This window comes from Macrobrachium nipponense, chromosome 34 (genome assembly GCF_015104395.2).
Source record: "Macrobrachium nipponense isolate FS-2020 chromosome 34, ASM1510439v2, whole genome shotgun sequence".
NCBI lineage: Eukaryota > Metazoa > Arthropoda > Malacostraca > Decapoda > Palaemonidae > Macrobrachium > Macrobrachium nipponense.
The window spans coordinates 40,521,675-40,538,960 of NC_061095.1; the positions used below are offsets into that span (position 1 = coordinate 40,521,675).

General features: G+C 39.3%; 1 pseudogene; it reads left to right on the forward strand.

The window, feature by feature from the left end:
* The window catches only part of LOC135208080 (nicotinamide phosphoribosyltransferase-like), a 63,699-nt pseudogene extending 47,674 nt beyond the window's left edge, over positions 1 to 16,025 (forward strand).
* Positions 16,026 to 17,286: the final 1,261 nt, after the last annotated feature.

The following is a 17,286-nucleotide window of genomic DNA, read 5'->3' on the forward strand; positions in this document are numbered from 1 at the left end:
ATACTGTCATCCTGTTTGGGGTTGTCAACGAGGAACGGTTTTTCGATGTCACAAAGTTCATCTTTGAGAGTTGTTCTACAGAATGATTTAACGGTCCCTCTACCCCAATATTCATAGAAATGAACTAATTGGAGAAGCAAATCCACAGTTATGTAAATGTACATATATTAAATTGATAAGGGGAACCGAAAAGGTTCCCGAAAGCTATCCTTGCTGTTTTTAAATTTAAATATATGTACATTTACATAACTGTGGATTTGCTTCTCCATTGAAGACTCGTGCTACTATGAGGATTTTTTAATTTAATGAACTAATTCTTAGTCCACGTGGAAATTATGTGCACGCAGATAGACTATGCAAATAATTTTGAGTTTCTGTGGTGAGATCACGGAAAGCTAATCAATTTGATCGGGTAGTTTATCAAATATTTTTGTTTTATGTACATTAAAGGGCCTGTCGCAATTTTCCCCTGCGGTTACCCAGCTTGGATAAAAGAGTAGGGTTGTGCCAAAATTGACTCCTCTGGATTGCAAAATATGTCGTTAACGGAACCCTGCAGTCTGCTGCAATTGTTCCGTATACTAAGCCCAAAAACCAACAAAGTATATCCCACCAATGAATCATTTATTTCACTGCAGGTTTTCTTAAACTGTATTCGAGATGTGAAGGTTTCCTTACGCCATGATGATAAATCTTGCACTTATCTCATCCCATTTAGATTTCTGTACACTTTCCTGATGCCATTATTATATCCACTGAAATTTCTTATCCTTAATCTGTTCTCCATTTAGATATCCGTACACTGTGTTCTTCGGACTGCAGTACATCCTCAAGAGGATGGCGGTTGGGAAAGTGGTCACCGAAGAGGTCATCCAGGAGGCCAGGAGAATTTTCAATGCTACGCACGGGGACGAGGATACCTTCAACGAGGAGGGATGGAATCACATCCTAAAGGTATTCCTTAGAAAAAGAGACAATATTTCAAGTTTTACTCAGGTAGTTCTACGCCTAACTGAGTGAGGGCCGCCATTTTAGACTGGCAGAGAAGTCATTTTATTTGCTTTCATTCTCAAGAGGTTTCGAATATAAATTAAATAGAAATTAGCATCTCCAAAAATACTCACTAATAAGGACTGATTCGACGTAATCAAATAAATGTTAGATTATTTTCATCTCTTTGGGCAATCAACTATTATTATTTATACTATTTATGTACTACTAACTACTCATCTGCTCAAGTATCTGTCTTAACACAACATTTCACCTTGGAACATACCATCCATTATATAATGCATTAACACTTATGATTTTTGTTGAATTTGAACATAAATTTTAATGCTTCGAAATTCATAACAGCATGTAATTCAGCAGGAGATAATTCAATATTAAAGTCAAGAGTATGTCTATTGGTGTGGTTATTAAAAAAAAAAAAGACGCTCTCTATATTTCTTTTAACGGTAAGGCAATATATTCCAAAAGGTTTGAAGACCACATACTGAGATATTATTGTCCTTCCACGCTTTATAACCACACTGTTACTGGACCCGACAGAAACATGGTGGTTACCTCCCAGTCAGGATCAAAGCCGTGGCCGAAGGCTCCGTCGTCCCAACTAGGAACGTACTCTTCACCGTCGAAAATACGGATCCAACGCGGTGCCCTGGCTCACTCAAGTATATGGAGGTAAGGAAAATGTAGAGAAATTTGTTGCCAAAATGATCTCGCCGCTCTTGGAACGGAGGAACAGTTTACGGATTGTTTAAAAAAAAAAAAAGAAAGAAAAAAAAAAAGAGCTAAACGGTGATGTCATCCTTCATGAAATGTCATATGTAGATGTAAACAGATACACATACACGGTAGTATACAAATAAAGCATCCATGATATTATGAGATGAAATAAAAAACTTGCTAATTACAAGAAAACTGAAGACACTTCATTACTTTTCAGTAGTTTTCCTAAAATGAATGTGCTTTGGACACGTCATAAACCAGATTCCGTAATAAGACAAAATGTGAATCAGTGATCATAATAAAAACAGAATATTAATGATAACAATTTTAGATATGTTCTTAAAAATAACACTGAAAGGGCCCAGTAAAAGCGCAGTATCAATTGCAATACTTGGTGTTGTAATTCAGGAGTAACGAAACATGACAAAGCACGAAAAAATACAAATCTATGAACTGAGTAAGTAAAACAAATGAAATTATTACATTATGGTAGCAAACGATTAGACATATGCAGTATAAATACAGGACATTAATGATGATAAAACCACAGTATATTATGGTAACAAATGATAAGAAAGTTGCTGCATAAATATACTTAAGTGATGATACAACTAAGGTAGGCTTTGGTAAAAAAGTTATGCCTATCTAGGGAGATCGAGGTTCGTTCCTGATGTGAGGCAGAAATTTATTTCTGTGAAAAACGAGCTCATGAGTTCGTCATTTTCCATAGATACCTGTATACCTACCACGTTATGTGGTGTGTAAGAGAGAGGGAGGTCCACTTTTTTAGTAAAATGTTTGTTTAAGTGTTTTACATTATTTTATCATGTTGTTCAGGAAAGAGAGCTCAGACAAAGTGATACCAGTGTTATTCTGTACTGTACTGTATGCACAGTACAGTACGCCTGCTGTGCTGAAAGTCTTGTTTAAAAGAGAGAAAAAACGTTCACTATTTGGTACAGTATGTATATTGTTACTAATATGGGGAAATACGCCAGATAATTGTTTTTTTTGCATCGAGTTGCCATGTAAGAGGTTGACAAAGAGGCAGGTAGAAGTGTACTGATTTTTATTACAGTCAAGGGAAAATATAAATATACAGCATGCGGACGGAAATGTGGTCACCGACCCGCGAGAGAGAAAAAGTGGGCCGGCGAGACCCGATTTGTGTTTCTTGAGAGACATAAAATACAAAATATAAAAGTACACAATATGTGGTTATATAAGCTTTATACACTGACGGAAAGCCCGCTGAATGCTTTTCTCAGGGGGAAGTGAGAACAACGCGAATGTGATTCATTTGTACAGAGAAAATTATGAATAAGCGTTGTCCTTACAAATACTCCCCCCCTAAGACAATAATTAGGTATGATTGTTGGCTGACTTTCTTTGTACTTTCGGGTAGTCACTCGCGGAAGCGAGCTGGACGGCGGAGGCGCCCATCGGCGTGCGTGATTTAGTTGTTGTGGTAGATCCTCGGGGTTTTCGGGGCGGGGACGGGATGCTCCCCTGAGGTTGATCCTCGGGGGGTTCGACCCGTCTTTCGAGGGCGGCCGCGGCTACGGCTAGGAGGTTTGGCGATCGAAGGAGTCGCTTTTTTCCGAGGAAGATTGAGGCGCCCTGTGGAATCCGCGCTCTGCGAGGTCCTCGTCCATGATGAAGGCTGGTTTCAGGCGATCGATTGTGACCCAGTCCTCGCAACCGTTGATGGATAAGAGATATGCCTTGTCAGTGCGTCGTTTAGGACGCGGAAGGGACCGCGGTTAGGGTCTCGTTAGAGGCGGGTCGGCGGGCGTCGTCCCTGACGAAGACGTGCTTGCACGATGATAGGGCCTTCGGGAGGAAACGTTTGGTTCTGTCGGAGAAGGTTTTGACGCAGGGGGTCGTGAACTTCCCGGCGGATTCCCGAAGCCTGGCGATGGAGACGTCAGCGTCGTCGGCATTGGTCGGGAAGAACTCGCCAGGGACTGTTAATGGCTCCCCGTATACCTTCTCCGCGGGTGATGCTTCGCCGTTTGCCCGCGGGGGCAGTCCTGAGACCGAGGAGGACCCACGGTAGTTGGCTCTTCCAATTTTTCGTTTTCGTCGGTGCAGCGCGCCATCAGGGAAGCCTTGATCGAACGGTGGACTCTCTCCACCATGCCGTTAGCTGCTGGGTTGTAGGCGGTGGTGGCATGTAGCGACGTTCCCATTAGGCGGGCCAGGGCAGTCCACAACTCCGACAGGAAAACTGGTCCGCGGTCTGTCCGTGATTTCGTCTGGCACTACCGAATCGACTGATCCAGCTGGCGAGGAAGTGCTTCGGGCACATGCTTTCGTGGTCGCCTCCGACATCGGCGTTGCCTCGGGCCATCTGGTGGAGGCGACTCGATTACCGTCAGGAGGTACCTGGCGCCTTCCGACGGGGGCAGGGGGCCAACGACGTCTATGTGGATGTGGCCGAATCTTCGTTTCGGCTGCGGAAATTCCCCAACGGACCTGATTCCGTGTGGCCGACTGATTTTGCTAGTTTGGCAAGGCACGCAGGTCCTGGCCACTCGAGGAGTCCTTCCGAATTCCATGCCAGACGAACTTCTTCCGTCAGGAGGCGCACCGTCGTCCGGCCCGAGGGGTGCGAGAGTTCCGTGTATGACGTCGAACACGGCTTTCCTTCGGGAGGCTGGGATCAGCGGGCGCGGGCGGCGGCCCGTGCTGATGTCGCAGAGGAGCGTCATGCCTGCGGGTCCGAAAGGCACATCTTCCCACTTGAGGGCGTGATAGCAGTGCGGTATGCGGCAGTCTCCGGGTCTGGCATGCCTGTTCCCGGGCGAGGATCTTCGTAGTCGACCCCGAGACGCACGGCGTGATTTCTATCCTCGATAGGGCGTCTGCCACGGGGTTCTTCTCGCCAGGCACGTACTGGATGGTGCAACCGAACTCTGCGATGGCTGCTAGGTGCCTCTGTTGTCTCGCTGACCAAGCGTCTCCGCCCGCCTTGGTGAAGGCGTGTACCAAGGGAGGTGGTCCGTCCTGATCGTAAAGGGGGGAGCCCTCGAGGAGGTAGCGGAAATGTCGCACTGCTTGGTACACTGCCAGGAGTTCGCGGTCGAACGTGCTGTACCTCGTCTCGGCGGCTGATAGTTTTTTTTTGCTGTAGAAGGCGAGTGGCTGGGGCTCGCCCTGGACCACCTGCGCGAGGACAGCCCCGCAGGCGACGTTGCTGGCGTCGGTGGTGAGGCGTAAAGGTGCTGCAGGGTCTTGGTGGCATAATGTCGCCGCTCTGGCGAGGGCCCTCTTCGTCTCGTTGAAAGCCTTCTCTTGTTCGGCCTCCCACGTTAGGGCCTTTGGTTTCCCTTTCAGGACCTGTGTTAGAGGAGACATGGTGCGGGCCGGCAGAGGGGATGAATCGGCGGTAGTAATTGACCATTCCGATGAACTCCTGCAGGGACTTGACCGTGGTTGGTGTTGGAACTTCTTCTGCACCACGCCTACCTTCGAGGCCATGGGGGGCGCACGCCCGTCGCGGAGATCTCGTGTCCGAGGAAGTCCACCTTCTCGGCGCCGAAGGTGCATTTGTCGAAACGGACGACCAGCCCGTTTTCCTGCAGGCGCTTCAGGGACCGCTCGGACGTGATGTAGGTGCTCCTCAAGGACCTGGAAAAAATCAAGATATCGTCGACGTAGCAGACGCAGAAGGGCAGGTAGAAGGTGTACTGATTTTTATTACAGTCAAGGGAAATATAAATATACAGCATGCGGACGGAAATGTGGTCACCGACCCGCGAGAGAGAAAAAGTGGGCCGGCGAGACCCGATTTGTGTTTCTTGAGAGACATAAAATACAAAATATAAAAGTACACAATATGTGGTTATATAAGCTTTATACACTGACGGAAAGCCCGCTGAATGCTTTCTCAGGGGAAGTGAGAACAACGCGAATGATGAATTATGTACAGAGAAAATTATGAATAAGCGTTGTCCTTACACCAGTTTATGATAATTGTTGTTTGTAATCACATACATAGTGTTTATGGTTTTGCAGTATGAACAAGGTAAGGAGAGTAAGGGCATAGAACTTCCATTTTACGTCTATAGAGTTTTATTGTTCGTCTATAAGTTTTTATTTGACCCTGTCCAGCAGGAACTTGGCTTTATTATTGTGAATAATCAAAAAGACCAAATATAATATATATATATATATATATATATATATATATATATATATATATATATATATATATATATATATATATATATATATATATATATATATATATATATATATATATATATATATATATATATATATATGTATATATATGCATATATATATATATATATATATATATATATATATATATATATATGCATACATACATACATATATATATATATATATATATATATATATATATATATATATATATATACATACATACATATATATATATATATATATATATATATATATATATATATATATATATATATATATATATATATATATATATATATATATATATGCATATATATATATATATATATATATATATATATATATATATATATATATATATATATATATACATACATACATATATATATATATATATATATATATATATATATATATATATATATATTATATATATATATATATATATAGTGAAAGGAGCACATAAAAATGCCAAATGTGAAAGTAAATACTATATTTCAGAGACTGGCTATCTTTCTCTTCAGGCAGGGAATGAATGGGAAAAGCTACAGAAAAAGCAGTTTCATACCAAGAGGTCCACGGGTCAGCAGTTTAAGTCGTCGGTTGACAATTTCTCTTTAATCTTCTTAATCACTGGTTGGAGGAAGATTTATCTATAATATCTAAATCCCAAACACCTTTTGAGATATTCATTGTGTTTCTTTCCTAACAAAGCTGATTCTAGCATTTGGCTTTTGAACTGACAATTGCTGTTATAAATTATACATGACAAATTCCAGTTTATTCTATGATTATTGTTATTTATGTGGTTAAAAATAGCTGGGCTCTGTTGTCCATACCTTGCTAAATATTTATGTCGTATTAATATCTCGGGGAGTGATTTTCCTGTAAAGGCAAAGTAAAATTGATCCCATTCGCTGCAAGGGATTTCATATACTTGTGTGTCTTTGGGGATTGGTTTTTGTTGGACGTTAATCAGGGATTTGGCTGAGGTATTTGGTTAGATAAAAGCAAAAAGGTTAGAGTTTCCAAGTGTCTGTGTCAATGACTTAATCCTGTCCAGGTGTGGGATTTTCATTTTCATTTTGTTGTTAGGCACCTTTCTGGTCTTGTTTTGAGGAGGACGGTAGAAGTTTGTTTTTGTTTTTGCTTTATATGGTCAGGGTACTTCCAAGAGGACAACTGCTTACAGATTAGTTCAATTTCCTTTTCCAGGAGATCTTTGGGAACCAATTCATAAGGCTCTTTATGAATAAATTACTGGGTATGCCAAGTTGTTTGAATAGAAGTGAAATAATGAATATATAAAAGTGAAAATGTTGGTTCTCTATAAATGGTAAATTTGCATTCTGTTGTGTCTCTAGTTATCAACACATCAACAAAGGGAATTATGTTGTTTGTTTCCCATTAAACTTTAGATTTGATGCTGGTCACTAATGCAAATTAATTTTGAAAGAAATTTGTTGAATTGCCCCATCTATTATCTCAAAATGTTACAATGTCATATACATATCTCATTAAACAGCATGTCTTTAGGTTTTATTGCATTTTCATTGTAGTTTCAAAATATTTCATGTATAGATTAGCTAAAACAGAACTTGAAGGACTGCTCATACTGCACCCGAATTTTTTTTTTTTTTTATAGAATGACTCCCCAAATGAAAAGATGTTATTGGATACCCATAATTCAACTGACTTCATTATTTATCAAGGGCTAATGGCTAATTTTTCCCTAAAAAATTGTAGAATGTCCTGTACTAGTATTTGAGTGAATAGGGAATCTACATCTAGACTTAAAAGTTTTATGTTGTAAGTGGATATGAGCTTCTCTGAATCTGTGACAGAAATCTTCCGACGAATGTTAATGTGAACGGGGAGAAAAAGATGCCTAAAAAAGGGGGAAAAGGAGGCCAGCTAACCACTTAGAAATTTTACAATTGAAAGCTCCAGCACATGAGATAGTAAGTCTGAATGGAAGATTATCTTTGTGAATTTTAGGAAGGCCATAAAAGTAAGGTAGTTTTGGGTTAATGACTTTAAATTTCTCTAGTAGATCAATGCTCTTTTTGTCTTACTTTCCAAAAAAAAAAAAAAAAACTGTGGAGACGTTTTTGGGGGATTTTTCGTCAGTTTGTCATAAGTGCTAGTGTCAAAGGTGTTGGTTGATTTTGTCGAGGTAAAGTCAGTCCATGACCACGATTTTGCCGTCTTTGTCGGATCTACTTATTACAAGATCTAATTGTAGCGAGCGGAATTCTGTTTTAACAGATATTTCACAGTGTTATACACACACACACACACACACACACACACACACACACACACACACACACACACACACACACACACACATATATATATATATATATATATATATATATATATATATATATATATATATATATATGTATATATATGTGTGTGTGTATGTATATATGTATGTATGTAGAATCTACTGTCATTTTTACCAGCCACAATGACTTCTTAACTTCTCAAATTCTTTGCTCTTTTTTTGGATACGCTTGTCACTGCAAAGCCTTGAGCACTTTCACAAATCAAGTAGTGGTGGGCGGAGTTATAGTTTTCTTCTTGATTCGGGCAGCATGTTCTCCAAACAGAAGGTACCGGGAAAGAGGATAGAGAGATAATCCAGGCCGGAGGTTAAAATTCCTGGTGCACGTGGCTTCAATGAATAGTTTCCCAAAGATTTCTTTTCTGATAATCATTGGCCTCACATATTATAGATGACTTATCCCAATTTAATAGCATGACCTTACTTAAGACAATGATCTGAAATGCCATTGTTTATTAGCCTCTTGAAAGAACATATTTGTGTTGGGGAACATCTCTTTTTTAATCCTTTTGATGCCTGGCCAATATAGATCTTATTACAATCCCTTGTAAAGATTGTAATAAGGTCTTACTATATTTACCATGTGTAAATACAAACGCCTGTTTCACCATTAACCCAATTCTAGATCAGCCAAAACATTTGATTCGTGTTTGGAATCAGGTAGACAAACTTTGTGGTACCTTCTTAGCAACACACCTTGAGAGACCTGTGGTGTCTACCTCCCCCCCCCCCATACTTGTTTGAACCCATTCATAGGTACACTCTGTCATACACCCCCCACCCTATGTTGCGACACACTTTTCCAGTGCCTCTTGGAGGTGTGATGGTAATTGCTTCATAGCAAAGGAAGATAAAGGAAAGGAGAACACATTTTCGAGAAGTTCGGCAGCAAGAAGGCTTTCGCGCCCGTGTTGGAGGCGTCTGTTCTGGAATCGTCGGGCATTTTGTGGAGCGCAACACGCGCCAATGTGTTGGGAGAAACACCGCGATTTCTGATGCAATACCTCGTCTAGATTCATCTAGGAAATTCTGGAAATCTCGCGAGTCTGTGACACTCACCGTAGGCTCCGCCCCTGATCCTTCGAAGGAACCGACGAAGGATCAGAAGGAGAGTTGGTTGGATACTGGTCTAGTCATCTCCAGGAGTGGAAGGCCGTGTTATCTCGACGTCGAGCAGGACTTCAGAGAAGAAAAGGTCCTGCTAGAGGTTTTGGGAAGTTCCTGCCATACAAGTAGACTAGTTTTTGCAATACGGAGTCAAGAGGACGTCTGCAATCACCGTTTTTTCCTTTTTAGAAGCCATCGCTTCGAAGTACCAAATTGACTAGCAAGTATTTGAATTGCCTCACTGTCCCCCCAGTTCATGCAGTGTAAGATTCTATCTTTTTTATGTAAATAGGAGATACCATTCTGCATTTACCTATGTTAGTAAGCTTGTAAATAAACCTTTGTTGTGTTAGTGTTTCTTTCTATATTCGTATCCCCAGTTTCAAACCGTTGGTGTGAAATAATTTTTTTTTTAATATTTCATATCGAACCTGAAGCTGACCTCTCTCAGAGGCCGTAACAAGAAGTCTTAGTGCTTTTTGACTGGTTAGAGTGAAGGTATCTTAGGAAGTACCTTCTTGCTTCTTGTATGTGAGTGTCACTACCGCTGATACATAAACACACTTTTACAGTGTCTTTAGGAAGCCTTAGTGCTTGTTGACTGGTGAGGGTGCCAGCATTTTAGGAAGCATCTGCTGGCTCCCTGTATGCAGTGGCAATGCCTCTGACACAGCCGCACTTGCACAGTGCCTCTAGGAACCTTAGTGCATGTTGTCTGGTGAAAGTGTCAGTATCTCACAGAGCAATACTTCTTGCTCCCTGCAAGCGTGTGTCACGCCGGTGACACAACCTATGCATTTCTAAGTGCCACCTCAAGCCTTGTCACATACCAACTGGTGAGAGTGCCAGTTCTTGCCTGTTTTCCATTCGCACTATTCTTGAGTACCACAACGTCTTGCGAGACCTATATCAAGAGTGCCACCATTGCTGGTTGTCCTTCCTTCCCAAAGTAGGCTGTGTATGTCTGACTTCACTTTTACCTGTGAAGGCTAGTGAGTGCCTCACCTGGAGATTCTTGCCCCAACAGTGCCAAAAGCATGTAGATTTGACAGACCAGACATGTGAACTTCAGCCTATGAGTGCCACCAACACTGACACTCCTTTATTTGATCTGTGCAAATAGTCCTCATACGGTTATCGTATTCCGAGAATACCGCACTTTACAGTGCCACCCTGCCTGTCTGTTCGCCAGCAGAAAACAATGCTTCAACCTACATTTGAGTGCCTCCATCGCTGATATTCCTATGTGGTCTCCACTCCTTTAAGTGCCACTGCCGCTTTGTTAAGCTTATGTCTTCCGAGACACCCCACACACCTGCAGGTACCACCCAGCTTTGTTAGTCACCTTGGTGAGTGCCAGAGTGCTTCACACCCATATCACCATCACCGCCTGTTAGCATTTATTCTGTGGTACATGCGAGTGCCACCACCGTTGGCACTCCCTCATCATGCACTCCGGAGAAAAAGCTTTATCCAGAGTGTCACTTTCATTGCATTACATATCCACACTACTGAATGCCACCTAAGCTGTTAAGCCTTATGTCCTGCAGGAGACCCACCTATCTATATCCTGTTGAGTGCCAGAGAGTGCCTCACACCCTGTTGTTGGAGAAATGACGCTCTTAGGTATCATCTCATTTGTTTGCTGACAACTTAAGATTAGCTATACATAATAACACTATTCAGTGGAACACTGTAAGTGCCTGAGTTTCACTGGCAATCAGGAATACAGCAACCCAATACTGGCAGAATGAGATGAGTGGTACTGATGATATACAGGGGAAGGTACACAATGGGGCAGTCTGTTTATGTTGGCATGATGACGGTAAATTTTCAAATTTGGCACTGAAGTGTGCTGTTGCAGAAAAGTGCACTGAAGTGCTTTGGGTCCTTTGGAGGGGGAGTGCCAGTGATGACATAAGGCTTAGAACAAAGCTTACCACTACCATGAGTGCCACCATCACTGGCACTCCCCTCCATAGGAGCCAACGCACTTCAGTGCACTTTTCTGCAACAGCACACTTCAGTGCCAAATTTGAAAATTTACCGTCATCATGCCAACATCCACAGACTGCCCCATTGTGTACCTTCCCCTGTATATCAACAGTACCACTCATCTCATTCTGCCAGTATTGGGGTGCCGTATTCTTATTGCCAGTGAAACTCACGCGCGTACAGTGGTTCCACTGAATAGTGTTATTGTGTATTGCTAATCTTAAGTTCTCGATCCATGTTCTCATGTACCTACGTGATTTTCTAAGTTAGTGTGTTTGCTTCCAACTTAGTGGCAACCCATTTCCTTGTTATTGTGAATGGTAGAATTAATGTCACAAGTGCCACGGAGCCAGTCTGGGCTCCTTTAAGTGTATATCTTCTGATTGCCCTTTTAGAAATTATATTAATTTTATGAACAGAATACGTGTTGCATTCATTCCTTACCTTTGAAATTAATTCTGGGTGCTCTATAAGAATTACATTCTCATTTTTCTGTTCATAGTCTGCGTGCCATTAGTTAGGAAGGTGTAGATTGTGCACAAGAAATAATTTTGGAAATTCAGAATTTTGAATTTAGTAAATTGGCCTTAACCCAGCTCTGCAACTACAAATATGTATACACACAGACATATATATATATATATATATATATATATATATATATATATATATATATATATATTTGTATATAGAAAACTATATATAGTAGTGATGCTTATTGCTTTATAAGCAATAACCGTTTGGTTAATAGAGATTACTAAATAAAATACATCTCCGATTTTTTTTCCGAGATTTGCTAACAAAAGATTGAGTGATCCACACTCGTTGACCTGCGCTATGAATCTGACTCTGGGCGACAAACACGCCTTACATTCCAGTACACACGAACGCACAAACTAACCTGAAACACATGAATTTGATTCAAGACTTATCAAACAATAATAATATGAATTGTCTTGAAAATTACTAGAGAGTCATATCGGATTTGATAGAAGCATTAACTTCTTTTAGATAAGGATAATATGAACATTAAAATAAATATGTTAACTGAGAACAGACTATATGACCTATGACCTCGCTACGGGATTATTAGTCTCTGCTTGCTTGCTGACTAATGGCAACCTCAGCGTGTTATCAAAACAATGCACTGTGACTACCTTCTCATTCCACTTTTTCCTCCTTCACTACTCATTGCTAAAATATAATATATATTATGTGTTATTACATATATATATATATACACACAGGGGTGTCTGTCTGTGATCCTGTATAATCTTTGAGAGATGTAAACCTGGAATAATGCAATTTCTTCTATTTCATAGGATTTCATGTTAACAAATTTCCATCCATATGGCGAATGAGCAATTACTCAGCAAATTTTTCTTCACAGACGATTCTGGTGCAGACTTGGTAGCCCAATGACATGGCAACGGTATCGAGGGTCCTGCAAGCAACTTTTTGTACAACTCCAATGAACGAACCTCAGACGATCAAAGTTTACTCTCTCAGTCTGTAAGTGATTTGGTTGCGACCTAAATAGAGGAATTGAGATTTTGCTGTAATTTTTCAGAGTTCTTGAAAATTACTCCATGGCATTTTAGATTCAGAATTAGTATCCTAGTTCATCATAGTTACATATTTTGCACATTTTCTGAAATAAGTCCTTTATTTTCTTTTGTTTATGAATTTTCTAGTATGACTGCATATGAAATGGCAGTTTTAACAAAAACTCTAGGTAGATTATTATCGTATTTATGTATTAATTTAAGCTGATGATTGCGGTTATCGAGGAGCGTCCTCACTGGAATCACGCTGCTGTAGGTGGAGCTGCACATATAGTCAACTTCACGGTAAATATAAACATCCATCTTTCATGAGACCAAAGTGGAATAACTGGTAAAATGGATATACATTCATGATAAATTGGTGGCATATCTATGCCTTTGGAAGTTTGGTGCCTCTATCGGCCTCTGTTGTATATCTTTATGTGCTGACGATAAGATAAACATAGAGGCACCAAACTTTCTAAGGTGTAAAGATATTACTAATTTACCATGAATATATATCCATTTTACCTGTTATTTCACTTTGGTTTTCATATATTTTTAGTGGCTCACAATCTTACCTTTGCTGTGAGCTATGGATGGTATTTTGTCTTCCGGGAGAGGTGAGTGGCATAGGTCTACCTGCTGAGATATCAGCAACCATGTTTCACCTTAGTGAAGGAGTTGGTCACTGGTCAGTTATGAGTGTACTCGTATGTTTAGTCTCTAACCAGTGATTTGTGGCTCACAGCTTCTGTTCATTAGCTACATACAAATGCATACCCTGTCTTCTCTTGGCAGACTACACAGAATATTGCCGGAACCTGTTTGCTGAGGAAGTACTACAATGTGGATGGTGTTCCAGCCTACGCAGGAGTATCGTCTGAGCATTCAACTGTTACTGCCTGGGGACGAAAAGACGAAACTGCAGCTCAAAGAAACACGATGAAAACATTTTTTGGAAGTAAATTCATGTTCGTTCTTTCTCTGTACGCCATAATAGATTCTTAGGTTGGCCTATAATTTTCCTTCAAGTATGATGGGTGCCATGCAGTATGGCCAATTGTTTTATGAAAGATTTTATTCTGGATTTATAATGATCTATTTCAGTTTAGGTAGGTGGGCTACTATCGACAGTTTATTAGAATATAGTATTAAAATAATTGTAATAGTTGTAAGTACCAGTTAACGTTGAATTAAAACCACATGTATCTGATGTACATCTTACATATTGCATATCCTTTAAGTTATTCTGTAAATTTTCTACCATCAGAATTTAAAAAGTGCAATTAGTGGGAAATTGCAGGTCTTCTGAATAAATTCAGTTATAATTATTTAATCCACCGTTTTTCTTTTCTTTTTAAAGGAAAAGTTGCCTGTGTTGTCGATTCCTATGATATATGGAAGAGCATAAACGACATATTTTGTGGAGAACTTAAAGACATTATTTTGCAACATAAAAATAAAGGTGGAACCTTAGCTATAAGACCAGATAGTGGAGACCCTAAACAAGTTTTACTTAAAGTGAGTCACGTTTCCAGGATTTTTGCACATTGGTTTATCCTATTATGTTTCATTGAGAATGCTTTTTACAAAATCCCTAGATGGTCATGTAACAGTTTATATTTCTATCCTGTAGTTATTGCGCAGAGGGACAAATTGTGGAAGGATTTAGAAAATGTTGAGGTCTATGAGAAATTTTCTTGCTGGTTAACCAGTGTTTGGATATTCTTGGGAAAGAATTTGGAACTGAGAAGAACTCGAAGGGATACAAAGTTCTACCTTTATTTATGAAGGTGTTGCAGGCTGATGGCATCAACTGTCAATCCCTTGGTAAGTCTCTTATTTACTTTTCTAAATAAGATTTTAATGTAACAGGTCTTTTCAGGATCTATGTGTTAAGTATTCTATCCTATAAGAATTTACTTGAACACGTTTGTCAGTCAGAGGCTAATGATAGTGAATGTAAAGATTACTAATGAAGAGTGCTTTCAAGTAGTGTCAGTAATCTTGATTACCTTTTGACACTGCTAAAAAGGTGAGTTTATCTAATTTTGGTTCTTTACCGCTAAACATTGATTAATTTCCCCTAGTAACTAATCATTTCTACGATTTCTCGGAATTTACCGTATTTCAAAAATTAAGACAGTCTACCAAAATAATAATCTGGAGTATTTTTCATACCGTTATTCCTTATTATCTCCATTTCAGCGGCCATTCTCAAGGCGATGGAAGATAGTGGTTGGGCATCTACTAATGTTGTATTTGGATCTGGCGCTGCATTACTGCAGAAGGTGAGAAAATTTCTCACGGTATTGCAACTAACTGACTTAATTAATGTCTTCTTCTCTGAAGTATTCCTCATTACATTGTGTAATGATCCTATGAAACATTTTCTAGAAGAGCATTCAGGAGAAAATCTTAGAAGTTAAAGAATAGTCTGCCGATAGATCTAGAAAAAAAAAATGTCATTGCAGAGTAAATCGCTTGCTCCTAAGGCGAACCCTATTTACATGATCCGCAGGTAGATCGAGATACCAAAAGTGTTGCTTACAAGTGCAGCCTTGCTGTGATAGATGGAAAGGAGCATGAAGTATTCAAGCAACCATCACTGACCCAGGAAAGCATAGTAAACGAGGCAGATTAGCACTCCTGTACAAGAACGGAGTTTACACTACTGTCAAGGCTTCAGATTGCACTACAGAGAAGGTGGAGATGGCTTCAGTTTTCTGTTTTTACGATATGATCTAGTATCAAGTCACAAATTGCTTATACTCGTTAGAAAATATTTTTCTGATAAATAATGTTAAGGATTGGAGGCCAACGGAAGTGCCGTTTACAAAAAAATAAGGAAAACTCAACAAGTTTAATAATTTCCTGTAACCAAATGAGTTTCTCATTGTATTGTAGACCTTATTCAATTCGATTCACGTGTTTTACAAAAACCTGGATTTTGCTGTGGACTCTTCATATATAGTTTTAAAAGTAATGATATTTTTCCCTTTAAGGACCATCTGGAAATTGTCTACGAAAACGGAAGACTGCTGAAGGACTTCAATCTCGAGGAGATCCGCGAAAGAGCCCAAGTGACCTGCGTTTGATACCGAGATCTTTAAAATCTATTGAGCAAGATGCTTTACAGTGAAAGAATGCCTATTTTTTCGTTTTTATCAGCATTTTTACAACAAATTTAGGGAGGATCCTTATATTAAATTTGGAATGGAGTTAAAAAAACCCCCCCCCAATTCTTAATTTTTTTTTTAATTAATTTTTTTTTTAATGTGACCACAAGTCTGTTCAAGTAAGGATGCTATCTGTTCTACAGACTATTATTAACTTTTGATAGTACATTTCAACACTGCTATTGTACAGACTGGTTTTGGTTTTGACTACATAATCGGATAAATAGATATGCTGAAGTAAGAATGTCTGTTGTTACCATAAAAACTAAAATGAATGATAATGCTCTTCCTCTACTGCCTTAGAATTTGAGTATGATTAATAAAGTTCTCGTATTCAATGCCAGCCATCACTATGGCATCTAGTCTTAATGCCACCTGTTATCAATTCATCAGCATCGCCTCAAACGCGTGTCTTTCTTGTGCTTTGATTTTACAAATCTGTGCTCATCTTCGGCCTCCCGTCTCATAGTTATCATCCAGGTAGGTGCGGGTCTTCCAACTCTGTGGTAATTTTTATGACACACACACACACACACACACACACACATATATATAGATATATATATATATATATATATATAGATATATACACATATTATATATATATGTATATAGACTATATATATATATATATATATATAATATATATATATATATATATATATATATATATATATATATATATATATGTGTGTGTGTGTGTGTGTGTGTGTGTGTGTATCATTCGAGCTACAAATGTCCTTTAATATCTAATTCGCTCTACCCTCGGAATTGATATATTTCATATATGTAAACCAAAGGGGAATTTTTTAGTTGATAATAATTTCGTCTCTTCATGGGATCGAACCGCCGTCCAGCGGACAAGAAAATAATCAGGACGACATTGACGTTACCGATTCGTTCTTGTCCGCTGGACGGAGGTTCGATCCCATGAGGGGACGAAATTATTATAAACTAAAAAATTCCCCTTCGGTTTACATATATGAAAATATATCAATTCCGAGGAAGAGCGAATTAGATATTAAAGGACATTTGTAGCTCGAATGATTTATTGAATCACGGTGATATGATAATATCTATATATATATATATATATATATATATCATATATATATATATATATATATAGATATATATATAAAATAAAGAATACTACCATCAGTTAGTCCTACCGCAGGAG